The following is a 20,247-nucleotide window of genomic DNA, read 5'->3' as shown; positions in this document are numbered from 1 at the left end:
TGTGCCTACTATGATCTCGCAACCTGGCGTTTGCAAATCTATTAGCCCAAATAATTCGATTAAGGGAATAATTCCCAGATTATCCTATAAAGGCTATTCGCCTTGATAATGCTGGAGAATTCTCATCTCAAGATTTTGATGATTATTGTCTATCAATTGGGATAAAAGTTGAACATCCTGTAGCTTTTATGTTCATACTCAAAATGGCCTTGCAGAGTCATTTATTAAACGCATGCAATTGATAACAAAATCACTACTTATGAAAACAAAATTGTCCATTACTGTTTGGGACCATGCTATCTTGCATTCAATATCACTTATACATCTAAGACCGACACATTATAATAAATATTCTCTGTCACAATTAGTTTTTGGTCATGAATCAAATACTGCCCATCTATGAATTTTGGTATGTGTTATATATGTGCCAGTAGCACCACCACAACGCAGTAAGATGGGGCCACAGAGAAGGAAAGGAATATGTGTTGGGTTTGAATCACCCTCTATTATTCGCTATCTTGAACCATTGACAAGAGATTTATTTACTGCTCGATTTGCAGATTGTCGGTTTGATGAAATAATTTTCCTATAATTAGGGGGAGAGAAAAAGGAAATCAAAAGAGAGATTGTATGGAAAGTTTCATCATTATCTCACTTTGATCCACGTACCCTCATATGTAATCAAAAGGTCCAGAAGATCATCCTTTTACAAAATATAGCAAATCAAATGTCAGACGCATTTACTGATTTGAAAAGGATAACTAAGTCACATATCCTTACAGAGAATGTACCTATCCGAATTGATGTCCCAGTAAGACCATCTACTAGCATGAGAGCTAGTAAACCTAAAGCACACACTAAGCGTGGTAGGCCTTTGGGTTCTAAGGATCGAAATCCTCGGAAAAAAAATCGACAAATGATCAAAATGATACAATGAAGGGATCTCCTGAAGAGACCCAAGATCTAGTTAGTTCTGAGATTCCTGAAAAAATCAATGAAACCTAAAGCTCAAGTGAGTGAGGAACTTTTAATAAGTTCTACTGGTGATGGAATTAATTTAAATCGATTTGAAATAATGGTAGATAATATTTTTGCACATAATGTTGCTCTTAATATTATGCAAGATAGTGAGGATCTTGAACCCCGATCTGTCGAAGAATGTCGATAAAGATTTGATTGGCTAAAATGGCAAGAGGCAATTCAATTGGAATTGAAGTCACTTGCTAAAAGAGAGGTCTTTGGACCCATAGTCCAAACACCTGCTGCTATAAAGCCAGTTGGTCAAAAATGGGTTTTTGTGCGAAAAAGGAATGATAAAAATGAAGTTGAAAGATACAAAGCTCGCCTTGTTGCACAAGGATTCTCACAACGATCTGGAGTCGATTTTGATGAAACATATTCACCTGTTATGGATGCCATAATATTTTGATATCTCATCAGTTTAACACTACATGAAAAGCTTGAAATACATCTGATGGATGTAGTTACAGCTTATATGTACGGTTCACTTGATAATGAAATTTATATGAAAATTTCTGAAGGATTCCTGAAGCAAATTCAAAATCTCGGGAAGTGTATTCAATCAGATTACAAAGATTTTTGTACGGTTTAAAGAAATCTGGGAGCATGTGGTATAATCATCTCAGTGAATATTTGCTGAAAGAGGGTTACGTAAATAATGTTATTTGTCCATGTATTTTTATAAAGAAAATGACATCAAAATTTGTTATAATTGCAGTTTATGTTGATGACATAAATCTTGTTGGAACTCCAGAAGAGCTCCAAAAGGCAATTGAATATCTTAAGAAAGAATTTGAGATGAAAGATCTAAGAAAGACAAAACTTTGTCTTGGTTTGCAAATTGAACATCTAGCAGACGAGATCTTTATCCATCAATTCGCCTATACAAAAAGGATATTAAAACGCTTTTACATGGACAAAGCGCACCCATTGAGTACACCAATGGTTGTTCGATCACTTGAAGTGAATAAGGATTTGTTCCGACCTCCAAAAAATAATGAGGAACTCCTTGGTCCTGAAGTACCCTATCTCAGTGCAATTGGTGCACTGATGTATCTTGCTAATGCTACAAGGCCTGATATAGCATTTTCTATTAATTTACTTGCAAGATATAGTTCTTATCCTACACGGAGACATTGGAACGTGATTAAACATATATTGCGATATTTAAAGGGAACTCTTGATATAGATTTGTTTTATACTAACAAAGATAGTGCAGATCTTGTTGGTTATGCAGATGCAGGTTATTTATCTGATCTCCATAAAGCTCGATCTCAAACCGGGTACGTGTTTGCATATGGAGGTACTGTCATATCATGGCGCTCCATAAAGAAATCTATTGTTGCTAGTTCTTCAAATCATGCCGAGATAATAGCTATTCATGAAACAAGTAGGGAATGCGTATAGTTGAGATCAATAATTCATTTTATTCGAGAAAAATATGGTTTGGAATGTGAGAAAAGACCCACAATTTTATACAAAGACAATGCTGCATGCATAGCCCAACTGAAGGGAGGATTTATAAAAGGAGATAAAACGAAACACATTTCACCAAAATTATTCTACACACATTATCTTCAGAAAAATGGTGACATTGATGTACAGCAAATCCATTCAAGTGATAATCCAACAGATTTATTCACTAAATTTTTGCCAACTTCAACTTTTGAGAAGATGGTATACAAGATTGGAATGCGCAGACTCAAATATTTGAAACAAGGTTTTCATCAGGGGGAGTATAATACGTGATGCACTCTTTTTTCCTTACTAAAGTTTTTTCCCACAGTGTTTTCCTTATAAGGTTTTTAATGAGGCACCTAGCAATGCGTATTACTAAAACTGTGTACTCTTTTTCCTTCACTAGAATTTTTTCCCATGGGGTTTTTCCTAGTAAGGTTTTAATGAGGCACATTATCTTTTAAACATCCAAGGGGGAGTGTTATAAATATATTATATTATGGATGTTTATTTGATACTCCGTTGTAAATAAGCTTCCCGAAGAAGCTTATCTATATGGTACTCCTCCGTAAACATATTTATCTATTTGTACTCTATTGGAAATAAGCCTCTTGAAGAAGCTTATCCTTTCAGTACTCCGTTGTAGATAAACATTACTACCGGCAGAAGATTATCCATATCTGATACAATGAGCTTATTCATTCGGTATTCTGTTATGGATAAACATTACCCTCGGTAGAAAATTATACATACCTGGTACAATGAGCTTATCCTTTCGATACTCCATTATCCATACCTGGTACAATGAGTTTATCCTTTCGGTACTTCGTTATGGATAAACATTATCCTTGGCAAAAAATTATCTATACCTGGTACAGTAGCAGCTTACACAGCAGCTTGCAGTAGCAGCTTACACAGCAGCTTGCAGTAGCAGCTTACACAACAACTTCCTTTCTTCTATAAATAGAGGAGATTTCAGTTCATTATTTACATAAGTTTGAAGTCGAATAATATATCAGTTTCTCTCTATACTTGTCTTTACTTTACAGTCTTTATTTTATAAGAGATTGTGTTTACTCAGTATTTAGTGACTAATATTAGCTAGTTTAAATATACATTTATAATTAAATTTTGGTATTATCTCATTTGATGTGTAATAAATAATACTAGAATAAGCTATACATGAATAAATATGAGTATGTTATCCCCTCAAAGTCCTCCTTTTCATTGTCATCACTGAAATATACTTTGTAAGGATCATATAGACAGAAGTAGATATCAAATTGATAACTTTATCTTGTCCACCAAAGATACAAATACAGTAGTCGAAAAAATTGAATTGTTAAAAAATGTACCTCACACGTGGCTAATATAGGAGTCAAATATTGAAGACCGGAGAACTAATCCCTGCAATCTCCTTATTCATACCAGACAAGGGCAGGGACTCCTGGGTATATGGGATTTACTATTAATTACGTTCTGTTGTTACGCCTCAGCTAGGATTCACAATTACAACAGGCAACGGAGAGATTAGGAACGATGATAACTAACCTATCTTATAAGTATCCCCTTTCCCGACAGTTTGATTCTCGACACTTTACTGAAATTCTATCAAATTTATTGTTCACTTTATCGTTGTTGATCATCAATCCGTCTGGATCAAGAATAAGAATCTCTTCTCTTATTCTTTACTCATCTCGTTCAATTGTTTAAGCTGTCAATCTCATTACATTATTTTTGTTATCGATAAGGAATCAATTACTTTAATCTAACTAGATTGCTTTTAGGTTATATAATTTGAGGCCTACCGTCGGGCCCAAGCAATTGTATAATTGTTCCAAAAATTTCTGATTGTATAATTGTATAATCTCTATATTTTAGAGAGATTTTAGGGTTTGTTACTTGATGCCTACGTTACTTTTTCCCTATAAATAGAGGGAGAAGTTCTATTCCATTGTAATTGATCCCAAACTCAATAAGAATTCTCTCCTTCTACTTTTCTCTGCAATACTCTTCTTTTTTTATTGTTGCATACGTACGAGACTCTAAGCAATTGAGTAGACGCTTTGGGATTAAGCATAATGATTGTCAATTGTTCCATGAACTCCCTTCATAATTAAATTCTGGATTTAAGGTAATTAATTATTTTACTTTATTTTTCTTGAAATTCTATAATTTGATTTTAAATACAAGCATAGACAATAAACTTTGATTATAACTCTAATAGAGTTTGCAAGAAATTATAACCACCCGATATGTCTATGTCTTGTCATGATCAAATTCATGTATGATTGTGGGCAAAGAAATGGAAAACCCGTCCCATTGAATTTGCTTTATTCTCGTTCCCTTAAGAGAATGTGATAAGTTTGAAAGAAGATAAAATTATTATCGTGAAGGTATCAATGGATATGGTCATGGTAATAGATAAAATTATCACTACAAAAAAAAATAGTGTTTAGCGACGGAATTTAGCGACAAGAGATAATCCTTAGCTACATAACGACGGATTTAGCAACACATTTTGTATTTTGTCGCCAAATAAGCTACCAAAAGAATTTGTATCAAATATAGCGACAGATTCACGACAAAAACTAATATTCGTCGCTAAATATTACCGCTTTATTTTACCTACAAAATTAGCGACGAAAATGTGGCGACAAAAATTATTACAATCTAGCGACGGATTTAACGTCAAAACCTCCGTCGCTGCATTCATTTTATTTATCGAGACATTACAAAGGTGATTGCGACAAAATTTCCGTCGCTAGTTTCTTTAAGATAAAGCTTCATTTAGGTAATATTAGCGACAAAATTTTGTTCCGTCGCTAGATCCGTTGCTAAAATCTAATTCCAAAAATTTCATTAGTTATTTTTAGGGACAGAATTCAATCCATCGCTAATTCCGTCGCTAATGTTCTGTCTAAAGATAGGTAACTTGGTCAAAAGAGAATCTTTCGAACAATTAGGGCAAACACCCCTTTCTCTCCTCCCTATCAGACTCCTTCACTACTCTCTAAAAATATGAATTTTTTTCTTCAAATACAAAAAATTGGACATGAATCTAGGGTTATTTGAAGTCGTATGTTGCTGCTCTGCAAAATTCTCAGGCGAATGGGTAAGCTTCTTTGTGATTTCATTCCTGTCTTGTAGATCTGGGCGAGAATCATTGTTCAACTTTTCTAAACTGAAGTCAGGTTCAATTTTTTGTGAGAGGTTCAATTTTCATTCCTGTGAGAGGTTCAATTTCCTGTTAATAGAAAGTGCTGAATGTTCTTTGTTGTTCATTACTTTCTTACCTCTTAAAATTTTCTGAAATTTTGAGCTTGTGAGTTCTGTTGGTTAAATTGTTTGTTCATCTCTGTATTTTGAGCTGAAAATTCTAAATCGTGAGATAATTTTTTGTACCATGTGCCTCTTAACTGAGACTACTTTACTGAGAGTACTTGATGAAATCTGAAGTATTTTCTAGTATTCTGATTGTTTATGTCATATTGCCTAAATGAGTGCTTCAATCTCAAATGTTTTCTTGTGACCTGATATATTATCTTGTATTGCCTATGTTTTTCTTGACTGAGTTCTTTGAATGTTATAATTTTTATATGATTTGAGGCATTATCTTGGACTCTATGTTTTAAAAAGCTTGTGATAATTGGTTGAGTCTGTTTGACCAGACTGTTTGGTTGAGTCTGTTTGGCTAGACTGTTTGGTTGAACATTAAGTTGAATATTTTTGTTCAAACCTCTATGGAGGAACTAAGATCAGGGGCCATTGACCTTTGCTGTGGATTCAACTTCACTACAAGGGGTCCGCTCCCTGGTTCAAGTACTGCTTGGGCCCTAGAGTGTTGTTGCATGCACCACCACAAGCTCTTGTAATTTCAGTGGTTTTCCTAGTTCTAATATGGGTGATGTTCATAGCATTACTATCTTTTTATGTGTAGTTTTTCTCTTTACATCTTCTAGCCAGTCCCATGCCAATGAGTTGAGAATCATAGCAGATTCCATTTGCATCCAAATACCTGATCACCATCATGAGTACAAATATTACCAACACTTGTTCACCAACATGTATTGCAGCAAAGCATTTGTGTCCCAACTACCATCTGGTACAGAGTAGCCACTTTTTGTCTTATATGTATAATATAATTTTCTGGCAAAGGGGGTCGTAAACCTCCTTCCGCCCCTGGCTGTGTTGTACATACACTTGGGACCTTTGCTATTTGAGGGCTAAAATTTACCTTTTTAGTCCTTGATTTTGTCTTGTAGAGGAGAATCAAGAATCTGAGACTGTACATATATGCGGATAATGAGTTCTTCCGATCCTATATATGCAAATGAAATAAAAGTTCAGCTAGCAAGAAGGAATCTCTTGTACTTATTTAGAGTTTTGTTTATAAAAAAGCATATGTATAAAGTTTGTTGCTTATCTTATATGAATCTTATGTTAACTGCATATTTGGTGTTTGGAATCAGTACTGAAGAAATGTGTTTTAAGCATCTTTTTTATTTTATGCTTTATAGATATGGATCTTGAAACAAATTTGACCTTATAATATGCAATTTGATGGAAGTTTGTATTAAAGCAGCTGGTTTAATTTAGTATCACTTTTCTCTTCTTTTATTGATATGAAATATCGTACAGCTTTGAAATACGTTTCTTGAGTACTTTGGAATATTTACCTAAGACATTCATTGTAATTTTTAAGGGGGTATATTATTAGGCTATTAGCATATGCTTTAGAATTTAGCTTTTTTTTATTAAGCAGCAACTAAAGGACCAGAAGACATGTTGATTTGGAACTTTACGAGTTGCAAATCAACTACATACTCTTAATTAAAGAAAATAATTAGAGAACAAAGTTTTTATAGAATGGTAATTGTCTCTTTATACTTAATTCCTTCCCCTTGAAACAAGTTTGTCTGCCTAATCTCAACTTTTCTGCCCCACTTGTACTGATATTGGTGGGGATCTCTTTTCTTATTTAATATATTTAGACAACTTTTCTATGAAGCAAGAGAGTGCAGAAAAGTTTGTTCAGTTTAGTTTTGTTTTTCCAGTTGTCTAATTAAGTCTTTTTTTTGCCTTTTCATGAAGAATTTGTAAACCCAAATTCCTTTTAGTTTTGGATTGTGAAGATTTTTGTCCTACTTTTGCATTTGCTATACATTAATTTATTTTCCCTTTGTTTGAAAATTTTCTTTGCAGGTCGACAAGAATTTACGTGGTAAAAGTTCTCGAAAAGATTCAGTTTTTATTAGACGTCTCCGTGCTTGATCCAAAAGACATTTCTGGGTCTGGTGAGTTCTCATGTCCTTGTAATCCTCAATATATAGCATTTCATTTGTCTATTTAAGGTTCTTATTTTGGTCAAAGAAAGGAACTGAGCATTCCAAGATGTGTTTTCATTCCAAGATTGGGGTGTTAGTAATTCTCAGCTTATTCTGATGTCAACTTGTTGTTCATTTTAGAAAGCATTCTGATGTCTTATTAAATAAAGAACTCTAAGGTCTTGTTTATTTTAATATTAAATAGGAACATGGACAATCTAGAGCGTGATTGGATGTACAAAAGGTTGGATGGCCGAGGGGGTATTAATTTAAGTTTCATAACTGGTGTGAACAAGTTTCTCCAGTTTGCTTATTCTCAGCGCAATCGCATGAGTGGTGACAATATTAGATGTCCCTGTAAAAAATGTCACAACATTAAATACATGGATGTTGAAACTGTTGAATTGCACCTTTATCAGTATGGATTTGTTGAGAAATCTAAATGGTATAGTACCCTTCTAGCTTACGTTGTATTGTGCCTCTTTTTACATTAGTCTGACTCTTTTTTGTAGTAGTATAATAATGTTTATTATCAACTTAATAGTGTTACCTGATTAAACAAGGAAAGGCTTAGTCATTTAACTGAAGAAATCTTATGGTTAACTTTATGTTATTTAGATTTCTGTATGTTCTTCATTTCGATTGTTTTTTTAATATTAGTAAAAAAGTGGACATCTGATTCTTTATTTTTCTTAATGTTTGTACATCTGATAGTGCCATTACTAACATTAAAATAGTCATCCTCAATTAAAGCTATTCTGTTTTATTCTAATAAATTTCTGCTGTTAATAGTTGAACTTTTTGTTCTTGCTTCTGTTAATGGTTCATTTATTTTCATGTACTTAGTTATTCTGTTGCTCTTATATGAGCTCATAAACACATTTTCATACAAGACATTCTCACTTTCTTTTTATACTGCTCCGGTTAAGTTGGAGCAGCCCATTGCAGGCCAAGAAAAGGAGCAATTGGAAGAGATTTTCACTTTAAATTTATACTACTAAGGTTATTTTTATAGTGCCCTTACTAGCATTAAAATAGTCTCTTTGTATCAATTTATAGTCTCTTTGCATTGTTTCATATCCTTCTTTTATTTATTTATTTTGTAGATATGCCTCGAGGTAGAGGCGAGGTAGCGCAGGCCGTGTAGGTAAATCTTCAGTTAGGGGTAATTTTGCTACTCATAAAAATATGCCTACTATTCCCATTCCCACAATCAATCCTCAACAAGGTGGTACGAGTTCCTCAGGTGGACCGGATCACATCAATCAAGTTCAAACATTAGGTCCTAGTAGTACGCCACCTATTCAAACATCTGGCCATGGTAGTACCCCAACTATTAATTTGGAACCATCTCCAAATACCCCTAATCAGAGCAACACAATAGGCGAGGGTACATCTTCTCAAAGCAACATAATAGGCGAAATCGAGTGTAGCAGTACCCGCCGGCCGCGGCCGCTTCTTACTATTTCTCCTACAGGGTTAGTCAATACTTGTATTATTAATTTTGGTATATTATTATTGATACATAGTATTCCTTTAAATAATGTCTTCTAATTTGTTCAGGTTAGAGCCTTCATTTGAATGCTCTGAGTTTATAACTAAGTCTTTCAAGAATGAACTTGATCCTAATGGATTCAACTGGAAAAGCATCTCAAATGAGTTAAAAAAAATTTATTTTGGAGAATTCAAGGTATAATCCATCGCAATTAGATTTAGAAAGTATATTAACTTTTATATGTAACTTATTAATGTTATTACTTTATAAAATTATTTTAGAAGGCTTTCTACTGGGATTCTTCAATTGATAGTGCGGTGCGGATCCAATGGGAGCGTAGGGCAGCAAAAAGATATAGTGATTTTGTTAGCAAACTAAAAGCAAATATGGTGCAACCGGACACTATTCCAAATAATGTGTAGAAAAGTTGGTTGAGACTTTGGAAAGATCCTAAGTGTTTTGAAAAGTCAGAAATAAATGCAAAAAATCATTGTGGTGGGAGCGAAATTGCCACTGGGACTCACACAGGTGGCTCTATCAGTATTGGGAGTATCGCAAGAGACTTGTAAGTGTATTTAAAATATCTGAACCTTTAACCTTCTATGTATACCATTACAATAATTTGGTGCTTGTTTTTGCTATTGATAGACTTGTAAGAGACTTGTTTTGCTATTGATAGTATACATACCTTTAGTTCGAGTTTGTATTACTGCTTTGTTGAATCAACTGGTAGAGATGTGATTCTTAGAGAACAATATAGAAGCAATTGTTTATGGGTTTTCGACCCCATTGTTTATGGGTTTTGTTCTGGGCTTGTGAAATCTGCTAACTTTTGTATGTGGAAGCCATCCTCACCTTTCTTAAGTCTACCTCTTTCTCACCACAGCTGTAAATGACATCAAAATAAAATCCTTTTTTGGTTTGCTGTATATAACAACTGTCTGTGAAATAGAGAAAAAGCTGGCATAAAAGGGACTTTACAGCTCAAATAGACATAGATTGTCGTTGTACCTATATTGAACCTGCAATGCAGTCTGGAAACCAAATTTCTCATACAAAGCTCCATATGTTTCCAGGTCTTCCTCAGAGAACCGTCTTTGCATGCTGTGACCTGGAAATAATTTATGTGACTTTGTTGTATGTTGTTGCCTTCTGTTGATTTCGAAAGCTTCGCCGTCTTTGCATACTACTACTTTGTATTCACCCATATTTGCAAGTATTAGTTTCTCTCTATTGCTGACTATTGCTGAAGTTGAACCCATGTTTCAGGTCTTCTCTAGTTGTTCTGTTTCCCTGACTTTAGCTTTAGCATGCATATGTGCCTTTTTCAATGTTTCCTTGCTTCTCTTCTTCATATGTGACTGAAATAAATAGGCACAAAAGATTAGCTAAAACTCTTAAATACATTTTCCATATTCTGTGCCTCTTGGCTATAATAATCAGCATACATAATCCCCTTGTTCTACTAGATACATAAGAGGAACAAAATTATTTACCCAACTCTTTTCTTTTTTAATGGTCTTAGCCTAGTTATACAACAATGTTTTGCAACTCTACCATCATAGGTTCAGTCTAACAAGCTGCATCATTTTGGCCTTTCTAGTGTTTTGGAATTTTGCTTGCTTTCTGGATATCTCTTAATGAATTACTGATACTTATTTTGGCAATTCCTCAATGGGGTCATTTGATGGTCAGTTTCATTGGTTACTTGTCCTACCATGAATAATTTCATTGGTTACTTGTCCTCCATGTAGTTCCACATATAGTTGTAATCCCTGACTAGAATGTGGATTGTTTCTAGAGTATTATTGCTGCCATTAGTTCCAAATTTCCCAATTATACCCTTTAGTTGCTCTATCTTCTTAATTGAATAGCTTTTGTGTAGGCTGTTATAAAGGGTCGAGATCCAACACCAAGTGAGTTGCATTTACACGTCCATACACATGGTAATGATGGAACATCTTTTATTGCTGAGAAATCCCGAATCGTACATGTAAGATAACTTTTTAATTGACTTTACTTTCATATAGTTTTTTCATTTTGTAAATTGAATGTTCTTATTAACTCTTCTACAGGAAAAATATCAGGAGATATTACAACAATAAACACAAACTCAATATGATATTGATCAGTGTAAAGCATATTATCAAGCCGCGGGAGGAGAAAAGAAAAGAAGAGTATATGGTCTTGGATCACAACAAAATGCTACTACGGGCCAAATCTTCATGGCTCTTTTGGATCTGATGCTACATCGTCAGCAACACCTCCAAATTCTCAATCAACACCGACAGGGAATCTGGATGAGTTAGTGATGCGATTGATTCTTGCACTGACAGATCATATAGTTCCTGTAATCGTTGAGCGGGCGCGAATTAGTTTCCTTATCCTCGCATCAGCCAAATACTGATCTGGCACCTATAGTTCCAACATCTTCTACTGCTGCTAACATTGATGAGGTTCATGCATTGGGTTCTGATGATGACCGTAACTCTCCAGCCTAGCATAGTTAGCTTACTTTGTTTGGACATTATTGTTGGTCCTTGTGGATTTTTTGTACTTAATGATACTGTTATATGCATTATGCTATATATTTTGGATCTTGTTGAATATATTGTTAATTTATATTAATATCAGTGACTTTTTATTAAGTGTATTTAATAGCTTTTATGTAATATGCTTGAACAGAGTACATTTAAAATAATAAATAAAAAGAATTTTAAAAATCAGCAACGGATACGTTCCATAGCTAAAATTATCGCATAAAATTAAATCTTGCGACGAATTGGCGACAAAAGATTTTTATTGCAAAAAGCAGGGACAATTAGCTATAACACGGCTAGCGACAGACAATTTCGTCGCTATAAGAACAAACGATGAATTTTATTATGTATTGCAGCGATGAAAGGCGTCAAAATAGCGATAGAAACAAGCTATATAGCGACAGATAGTTCCCTCGCTAAAATTTGCTACAGAAACATGTCGTCGCTAATCCGTCGCTAGTTCTGCAATAATTTGGTATTTTTCGTCGCTATAAGCCTAGCAACGAGCATTTTAGGGACCAACTTGAATCCGTCGCTGAACAACTTTAGCGACAGAACACATTGATTTAGCGACGGAATGTGGCCGTCGCTAAACGTTGTTTTTTTTTGTAGTGTATATTCATCATCATTGTGGTAATGATAATAATAAGAATTCTCAAAATAATCTTTCACTCTATGAAAATAATATTTGTCATCGATTTGATATGAGATTTTGTAAATCACATATAGATGATTATGATCCATTCATGATTTGAATGTGACAATATGTGATTTATGAATACATATTCATTCTTGGAAGAATATGAACGTGCTAGTGGTAGTGAATATACCACACTCACCTCTAGAGGGAGGTTTGATATGAAATAAGAAAATAATGTCATTATTATGACATGAATGATCACGTACCTATTGTACGCCAAAATATTTTGGCAATGTGATTATTAAAGGACAACAGTGATGCAAAAAAACAGATCTTGTATATAATTTTGATAATTACCATAACGGTATAACTTTCTCTTTGAAAGAGATATTCACCATATGGATGTTAATGAATATGTGGTACTACAAAATTAAGTGAGAACTCTGCAAGAGCCAATTATACTATTTTGGAGAAACACAACTGATTACCAATAAGATATTGTGTTGTAGTAAGTCGCAAAGAAACTTATTCAGTTTCCAAAATATACGCGAAAACAGTTGATTATATTGAGACTATAAATAAAGGGAAGGTTTAATATCTTCTATTACTATAACTTGTAGCGGGGTAATATGTATGTGAAAAGTTACCCGCTTTATTCTTCATTTTTTACATAAATAAAAGAATGCCATAATAAAGTGAAAGTTTATTGATATAAAAACTCATATCATAATAAACTTGAAGTTTATTGATAATTGCACACGTCATGGTGTAAAGCTGAAGTTTATCAATATTGATAATTTATCTGGTTAGTATAATTGATTTAGCCATGTTAATTTAAGTATAATGTGCAAAAATAAAAGAGAATTCACATGGGTATATTGAAGAACTAGAAAGTTCTTTATGAATTCTCTTATAGTGCTTGTTCTTATTAATTAATAGACCAACTAAAATTGGGATTGAATCCCATGAATGCTGGAAATATCAAAGGTGAATTTGAGCCCATTCACCTCCCATGTATACCACATAAGATGCATCTATGACATAGTTAAATGTGTGATTATTATTAACCCGCAACCTGGTGTTTGCGAGGTAACTTGCTCAATAATTTAATTTCAAGCATAATTTCCAAATTTTCTATTCAAGACAGTTCATTTAGATAAGTTGGTTTACATCACAGTTAGTTTAGCAAAACGATTTACTGAGTGCCTCCACTTAATAACTAAACTATTGCTTACGAGAACAAAGTTGTCTATATTAGTTTGATATATGTTATATGCGAAAGTATATTACATTCTCTCCTCACAAGTGGTTCAGGTTCAGGGACCAAATAATTTTATCTTATTATTATTGATGTGCAGTGTATATTATTATTAACACCATAATGCACAAAGATGAATTCCCAAAATTGAGGAAGAAAGTTAGTTTTTCTAACATGAAGGGGAGACAAGATAAACAGTTGAGAAAAAGTTACGTGGAATGAATTATCATTTGTATATCTAAATCCTCAAATACGATAATATGAACTTGAAGTTCATAAAAAAATAATTCATATGTAATATATTGTAAAGCATGCCAGACGCATGTGTTGACCCAACGAAAGTAACTATATTCTTGCTACAAATGCTCCTATTAGAACAAGTCCTAGAAGGATAAAGTCTATGGTACGCTTAAAGCGTATAGACAAATCGGTTTAAATAAAATTCTTGACAAAGAAGATGAGAAAATGATCATAATAAGAAGGCAAGTGATCTAGAAAATTACATGACATAACACTTCATAAAATCTCAGGAGAGGTTCAGATACCGGAAGATATGAATGAAGAGATCTCTATGTTATGTCTTTATAAAAAATGTTGGAATCGATATAAAATGTTTGTCAATGACATCTATGATAGCACTAAGTATAGATGAGGATCTTAAGTTTGTCGATTACAGACACAAAAGTATTGGCCAAATAGAAAAGACACAATTCAAATAGAATTGGTTTCATATGAAAGACATGTAGTTTTGGTTGAGTTCGGTTGCATTCTTGGGTCATGTCGTATCAGCAGAGGGTATTCAAATGGATCCTAAGAAGATTGCGGCAGTCAAGGACTAGCCTAAACCCACATAAGCTACAGAGATCCGGAGTTTCTTAGGTTTGGCGGGTTATTACCGTCGGTTTATGGAAGGGTTTTCATCTATTGCAACCCCCAATGACCAGGTTGACCCAGAAGGGTGCTCGGTTCAGGTGGTCGGATGAGTGTGAGGCGAGTTTTCAGAATCTTAAGACAGCTTTGACTACGGTGACAGTGTTGGTTTTGCCCACAGGTTCAGGGCCATATATAGTGTATTGTGATGCATCGCGTATTGGACTTGGTGCGGTGTTGATGCAGAATGGTAAGGTTATTGCATATGCTTTGCGACAGTTGAAGATCCACGAGAAGAATTATCCAATTCATGATTTGGAGTTAGTAGCCATTATTCACGCGCTGAAAATTTGGAGGCATTATTTGTATGACGTGTCATGTGAGGTGTTCACGGATCACAAGAGTTTGCAATACTTGGCCAAGCAGAAGGAGCTAAATTTGAGGCAGAGGAAATGGTTGGAGTTGTTGAAAGACTATGATATTACCATTTTGTATCATCTGGGAAAGGCCAACGTAGTGGCCGATGCACTGAGTAGGAAGTCATCCAGTATGGGCAGCCTCACGTATATTCCAGTCGGTGAGAGACCGCTTGCTTTGAATGTTCAGGCTTTGGCCAATCAGTTCGTGAGGTTGGATGTTTATGAGCCTAGACATGTGCTAGCTTGCACAGTCGCTCGTTCTTCATTATTTGAGAGTATCCGAGATCGGCAGTATGATGATCCTCATTTGCTTGTCCTTAGAGACACAGTGCGACACGAAGGTGTCAAGCAGGTTACAGTTGGAGATGATGGAGTTTTAAGGATGCATGATCATATTTGTGTGCCTAATATGGATAGACTTCGTGAGTTGATTCTAGAGGAGGCCCATAGTTCCCGGTATTCTATTCACCCGGGCGCCGCTAAGATGTATCAGGACTTGCGACAGCATTACTGGTGGAGGCAGATGAAGAAGGATATCGTTGCATATGTGGCTCGATGTTTGAACTGTCAACAGGTAAAGTACGAGCATCCGAGACCTGGTGGGTTGTTTTAGAGGATTGAGCTTCCTGAGTGGAAGTGGGAGCATATCACTATGGACTTTATTGTTGGACTCCCACGGACTCAAAGGAAGTTCGATGCAATGTGGGTTATTGTTGATAGGCTGACTAAGTCAGCGTATTTCATTCCTGTGGTAGTCTTCTATTCTTCCTAGAGGTTAGTTGAGACCTATATTCGAGAGATTATACGTCTTCATAGTGTGCCTGTGTCTATTATTTCTGACCGAGATACACAATTTACCTCACATTTCTCGAGGGCAGTTCAGCGTGAGTTGGGCACACAGGTCGAGTTGAGCACAACATTTCATCCCCAGACTGACGGATAGTCCGAGTGTACTATTCAGAATTTAGAGGATATGCTCCGAGCTTGTGTTATGGACTTTGGAGGTTCGTAGGATCAGTTCTTGCCTTTACCAGAGTTTACCTACAATAACAGCTACCAGTCGAGCATTCAGATGGCTCCCTATGAGACACTATATGGTAGGCGGTGTCGGTCGCCGATTGGATGGTTTGAGCCGGGGAGGTTCGGTTGTTGTGGACAGATTTAGTCCAGGATTCCTTGGATAAGGTGAAGATTATTCAGGATAGGCTTTGTACAGCACAGTCCAGGCAGAAGAGTTATGCCGACCGTAAGGTTCGTGATGTGGCATTTATGGTCGGAGAGAGGGTGTTGCTCCGGGTGTCGCCCATGAAGGGCGTGATGATATTTGGGAAGAAGGGCAAGCTAAGCCCTAGGTTCATTGGTCCTTTCGAGATTCTTGATCGAGTGGGAGAGATGGCTTACAGACTTGTGTTGCTGCCGATTTTATCAGCTGTACACCTAGTGTTTCATGTGTGCATGCTTCAGAAGTATCACAGCACTCCATCCCACATGTTAGACTTCAGCACTGTCTAGTTGGACAAGGATCTGACCTATGAGGAGCAGCCGGTGGCCATTCTGGACCGGCAAGTTCGTCAGTTGAGATCGAAGAGTTACCCTTCTGTTCGTGTTCAGTGGAGAGGTCAGCCTGCCGAGCAGCTACCTGGGAGTTCGAGTCCGATATGCGGAGCCGATATCCCCATCTATTCCCCGACTCAGGTACTTCTTTTCTATATCCGTTCAAGATGAACGATTGTTTTAGAGGTGGAGGATGTGATGACCCAAAAGCTCATCACTTGATTTACAAGTAAATTCTTTGTTCTGAGGCCTTATAAGCCTCTTTTTATCTTACCTCGATTTGTGTGCATAGCCCGAGCATATATCTGGAACGCGTTTATGTGAAAATTTGATGAAAATGCTAATTTGGCCTTTAAAATTGAATTTAAGTTGACTTCGGTCAATATTTTGGGTAAACGAACCCGGACCCGTGATTTGACGGTCCCGGAGGGTCTGTAGAAAAATATGGGACTTGGGCGTATGTCCGGAATTGAATTTCGAGGTCCCAAGCCCGAGAAATGAATTTTTGAAGAAACTTATTTAACTGAAATTATAAGAGTTTTTGGAAATTTAAATGTGTTTGAATTTGATGGTATCGGGCCCGTATTTTAGTTCCAAATCCCGGTATAGGTCTTATATGGTATTTAAGTCGAGCCTGTAAAATTTGGTAAGAAACGGATTTGATATGACGTGAATCGGACCCCCGGCTGTTGAAATTTGAACTTAGTAGTTCTTCAGATATTTCTTTGATTTTGATGCTAAATTCGTGGTTAAAGATCTTAATCTGGCAATTTGATCCCATGAGTAAGTTCATATGATGTTTTTGAGTTATTATGCACGTTAGGTTTGGAGCCCCAAGGGCTCGGGTGAGTTTTGGATAGGCCATGGGATGTTTTTACACTTAGAAAAGTTGCAGGTTTTGCTATCTCAGGTGCTCAGTGATTTTGTTCTTTGCGTTCGCGTGGCTTCACAAGCGAACTCGTAAGGCAAGTTCCTCAGGTGTCAGTTTGTTCATCGTGAACGCGGGGCTCAGGACGCGAACACAAAGCTTGGGGAGAGTTACTTTTCGTGAACGCGGACCTGCTATCGCGAACGCGAAGACATTTTTGGCCGGGGACTGGGGGAAGGGATTTTGTTCTACACTAACACGGCCGCTTGACCGCAAATGTGAAGGACATCTGGGCCTGACCCATCGCAAACGCGATGTAGGCCTGCCCAGTTATTTTATACAGAACCAAAAATCGGGCAGAACCCATTTACTCCATATTTTCGAACTCCCAAGGCCTAGAGGCGATTTTCTTCACACAAATTCATCCCCAAAGTATTGGTAATCAATTCTAAACATTACTCTTTCAATTACCCAATGTTTTTCATCACTTTTTAATCAAAAATCAAGAGTTTTCATGGTAGAAATTAGGAATTTGGGTAGAGTTAGAGCTTTTTGAATAATTGGAATTTAGACCTCGTATTGGGGTCGGATTTTGAAAATAATTGCATATTTGGGCTCGTGGGTGAATGAATGATCGGGTTTTGGTCCGAACATCGAGTTTTGACCAAGCGAGCCCGGGGTTGATTTTTGACTTTTTGGGAAGAATGATAGAAAACCTATAATTTAGCATTTGGGGTTGAATTCTTTAGCATTTATTGATGTTGTTAAGCTAATTTGGGCTAGATACGAGTAAATTGGAGGCTAATTCTAAAGGAAAAGTAGTGTTTGAGGCTTGAGTTGGCCGTGGAAGTTCGAGGTAAGTGTTTGGTATAACTTTAGCTTAAGGGAATATGTATTGTGCTTTATTTGCTATGTGATAGTATAGTGTACGGCGTATAGGTGTGGTGACGAGTATCTATACGTCATTGTCAATCATGCCCGTGAGTCTTAAATTGTAATCGTTGTGTTCTTAATAAGTACCACAAATGCCTAAGTTGTTGATTCTCCGTGTTGGGCAAGAATTATGATTGTTCTCGTGGTATTTACTTATTTTTCAGTATTGGTTCTAGTTGAGGTTTCATTTGTGAAGTTAAATGTTGGTACAAGTTTGGTTATAGCTGATTCCCTTGCCGGGATGTATTTAATTCTTACTGTTGGTTCCCTTGTCGGGATGTGTTTAATCTCATTGTTGATTCCCTTGTTGGGATATTGTTGTTTCCTTATTGCTCCCTTGCCGAGATTCTTTTGTGATTGATATTGAATTGTATATTGGGATCGGGTTGCACGCCGCAACAATATTATATGGGATCGGGTTGCACGCCGCAACAAGGTGTAATAAGGGAGGGCATGAGGGGTCGGGTTGCATGTCGCAACAGTGATATATGATTGGATCGGGTTGCATGCCGCAACAGTGATATATGATTGGATTGGGTTACACACTGCAATAGTGTTATATGATTTGGATCGGGTTGCACGCCGCAACAATAAAGGATAATAGTGGATATTGATTTGTTACTGTTTCCTTATAACTGATGCAAACTTTGAAATGTTATTTATGCTTCCTCCTGAGTTACTATTAGTACTTGATATTCCCCCGTACCAACCTCGTACTGCCATCAAATCACAAGTCTTAGCCAATTTTGTGGCTGGCTTCAGTATCGATATACTCCTAGAGGATGGAAATGAAGCACTGTTGGCTTCCACATAAACTCTAGGAATCATGGATGGGTTATCCAATATTAAAGAGTTCCATCTCGGGTTGGTTCTTATAGAACCATCCAGAGAAGGAATTCAACAATCTATTAAATGTCATTCTAACTAACAACGAAGCCGATATGAGACTGTAGTTGCAGGACTGGAGTTCTCTAAAGAACTTGGTGCAAAGTGCATCGAGTTAAAAATTGATTCTTAACTTGTAATCAACCAAATCTAGGGAAGACACATAGCTAGGAAGTCCATATGCAACAATACCTAGACAAGGTCATGGACCTCTTACCCCGATTTCGTGACCGGAAGGCAGCGCAGATACCTCGGGATAATAATTTCAAAGCAAATGCCTTAGCTAATTTTGGATGAACAGCCAATATCACTAAGTTCAAGAGCAGTTTAGTGGTTCACTTGTTTTCATTAAACCATCAACAAGAGTAAGAATAATGTAAATTCAACTCATCTAACTTGGGATTGACGTAATGAGTTTATCAATTAATTGTAGAGTATATGTTACACCCCATATTTTTGTACCTGAGAGTATGTCATAAGTCAGTTGATGCAAGCTTAGAAATGAGATTGTCTTTGAAAGTACATAAAGTAATTTAATCATGTTACCTTGGAGGTTACAAATATTTATGATCATAAATAACAAGTACCAAGTGGGTTGGAAAGCTTAGACACTAAACGAATTGAAAAAAATAAGTTTCATCAAAAGACGATAAATTTGGAATGTTATAACATGTACTTTTGGTGTGAGACTACGGTGCTTAATATGATAAGAAGGTTATGTTATGATTTATTTTAGTCGTATGATAGTCGTGTGTTAATTTTTGAAGTCAAGCGACTTGTGGAACAAAAGTTGGCAAAGGTCATCACAAGTTACATTCATAATGTGTTGAAATTGAGGTCAAATGTAGCTGCATCCCAATATGCTTTGGATTAAGGGATGATCCACATATCAATTGAATATCTACGAGTCTAATTTCTAATGTATTAAATCGTTTGTCGATAAGACATCGAAGTAGACATATATTCGTATTTTTGTGAGA

At 36.0% G+C, this 20,247-nt stretch overlaps 1 pseudogene; it reads left to right on the top strand.

The window, feature by feature from the left end:
* The first annotated feature begins 1,932 nt into the window (after positions 1–1,932).
* On the top strand, positions 1,933–11,948 carry LOC104243543 (uncharacterized; annotated as a pseudogene).
* The last annotated feature ends 8,299 nt before the right edge of the window (positions 11,949–20,247 follow it).

Source organism: Nicotiana sylvestris, chromosome 1 (assembly GCF_000393655.2).
Source record: "Nicotiana sylvestris chromosome 1, ASM39365v2, whole genome shotgun sequence".
In the NCBI taxonomy this organism is placed as follows: domain Eukaryota; kingdom Viridiplantae; phylum Streptophyta; class Magnoliopsida; order Solanales; family Solanaceae; genus Nicotiana; species Nicotiana sylvestris.
The sequence above is the reverse complement of the archived record's forward strand: the minus strand, read 5'-3'. Positions and strand labels throughout refer to the sequence as shown.